General features: G+C 43.6%; 1 non-coding gene across 1 annotated transcript; it reads left to right on the forward strand.

Moving 5' to 3' along the window:
- The first annotated feature begins 1306 nt into the window (after positions 1–1306).
- On the forward strand, positions 1307–1412 carry LOC131165194 (small nucleolar RNA R71). The gene has a single exon (XR_009139510.1). It is a non-coding gene; the product is annotated as a small nucleolar RNA R71 (small nucleolar RNA).
- The last annotated feature ends 943 nt before the right edge of the window (positions 1413–2355 follow it).

Here is a 2355-nt window from a genome sequence, read left to right on the forward strand (position 1 = left end):
TTTAGTTTTGGAGGAAGGTGACCTAGAATTGAGCTCACGTGCTCGACTAGCCTTACTTGTTTGTTCATATGCATCCTTGACTTTCGCTTCTGCATGCACGAGTCCTTGAGGAACTTGGCCTATGCAAACATTTGCTTGATAGCATCTAAGAGAGGGATATTGACCTTAACTTGTCAGAATGTGTCCATGATGGACTTAGTGGTGACTTCCTTCTTAGATTTAGAGGGTGCATGAAGAGCTGTAGGGTAAGGAGCTGTAGGAACATAATGGGGAAGTGCTCCATCGTTGGAGAGGGTAGGTGTCTCAGTATTAGCTACCGGACTAGGAGAAGGAGGATTACATAGTTCATCTACAGGTTCTTCCCTCTTCTTCTCCTTACCCTTTCATTGTTCTAACTTCTCCCCAACCCTATTATTTACCTCCCTACCATTTTGAAGAATGGTCATAGCCTGGGCTCATTATATGACGAAGGTCTAGCAATTGGCTCACATTCTACCCCATATTGGCCCTTAGGGTTCTTTAGAGGTTGACTTGGTAATTTACCCTCATCTCTCCTACTCAAAGAGGTAGCTAGTTGTTCTATGGTGGCTTTTAGCTTGGCGATGGACTGGGAGTGGGAATGGAGAAACTGCCGATCAATTTGGCGATTAGCTTTAATGCCCTTGAGGGCTTTCAGCACCGTCTCTTGAAAGGTATCATATTTGGGTTGAGGAGGAGATGGTTGCTGAAAGGATGAAGGTCTAGGGGCAGAAACGGGAGGATTTTGAGATTTTGGTATGGGCGAGGAGGTAGAGCAGTAGGTGATTATTGAGATCTTTGAGATTGGAAACCTGGAGCTTGTGGCCTCTAGGAGAAGTTAGGATGCTTATTCCACCCAGAATTGTATGTGTTTGAGCATGGATCATTGGTCGGCCTATCGTACTAATTTTGGGTGACCTTAAGTTCCTCCTGCACAAACTCAGGTGGGGGAAGCACTTGGGGGCAATTATAACAGGTGTGCACAGGCTGCGGTTGCTGTCCTAAGGACAAGAACTGATCTAACTTTTTAACTATGGTGTGCAGTGTGGGCGCAAGGACATGGCTTGCGGCTAACTCATAGACTTCTTTAAGTTTGGAAGAGGAAGGTTCGAATGGTCTACGAGCAGTAATAACATGTTGCTGAGAATTCTCGGCTAGGTTCTCAAAAAGAGCTCAAGCCTTATTCTCATGCTTAGTGAGGAAAGTACCTCCACAGGATGCATCTACCATGACCTTGTCTCGCTCAGCTAACCCTTCAAAGAAGGTCTGAACTAATTGCTACCTAGGGACTTGGTGATGTGGGCATTTGTGCAAGAGGTCCCTAAAACGCTCCCATGTCTTGAAAAATAGTTCCCCATCCAATTGTGAGAAACTAGTGATGACCTTCCTCAACTGGTTAGTCTTCCCAATTAGGAAGTATTTTTTTAAGAACTCATGTTGCATGGTGACCTAGGTGGTCACTGAGTTCGGCTATAGGGAATTCAACCAATATTTGACATTGCCCTTCAGAAAGAACGGGAAAAGGCTCAATCGGATGGCCTCATCACGAAAATTTGGTATTCGGATGGTGGAACAAATTTCAAGAAATTCATCAAGATGCTTGCAAGGATTTTCAATAGAATTCCCATAAAAGTTGGGAAACATCAAGATGATGGAAGTCTTGATCTCAAATTGCGCCGCCTCGACATTAGGGAACTGGATGCAAGACGGCGAAGTGTATGTGTTGGGTGTGAAGTAGTCTCTAAGGGGCCGAAGAGGTTGCTCCTCCACCACAGGTTGGCGAGGAGCCCGAGGGTTCAAAATTTGAAAGGTGGGAACGGGATTACGTTCAGCCATGTCTTTAGGTTCAAATGACTCAGCTAACTCGGGACTAGAGGTAGATTTTCTAATGGACCTACGAGATCTCTCAATCTCAGGTCTGTAGGCACTAATTCAGGATCCAAAGAGCGCAAACCCAACATATACACATGCAGTACACAATCAAGACTTCAGAGTATCAAACAAAAAGAAAAATAAAAGAAAGCAAAGAAAAACAAAGTATAGTACTCTAAACTAGAAATTGACTTACAGCCGTAACACAGTTCCCGGCAATGGCGCCAAAATTTGGTAGGCTCGGCAAAGCTTGGGTCCTAAACTACCAAAAATAAAATTTATAAACCTAACTACTCCCAAGTTCAGTAAAATAGTGAGTAAGTCGGGTGTCGATCCTTAGGGACTGGTGTGCAGTTATGAACCATTTCTAGCCTAATTTACTACACTTTGTGTAAAAAGGAAAAAGATGAGATTTTGAAAGGTTTTTCTAACAACTACTAAAAGCATGTAAATTTACGTTAACAC

This window comes from Malania oleifera, chromosome 9, assembly GCF_029873635.1.
Source record: "Malania oleifera isolate guangnan ecotype guangnan chromosome 9, ASM2987363v1, whole genome shotgun sequence".
Lineage (NCBI taxonomy): Eukaryota > Viridiplantae > Streptophyta > Magnoliopsida > Santalales > Ximeniaceae > Malania > Malania oleifera.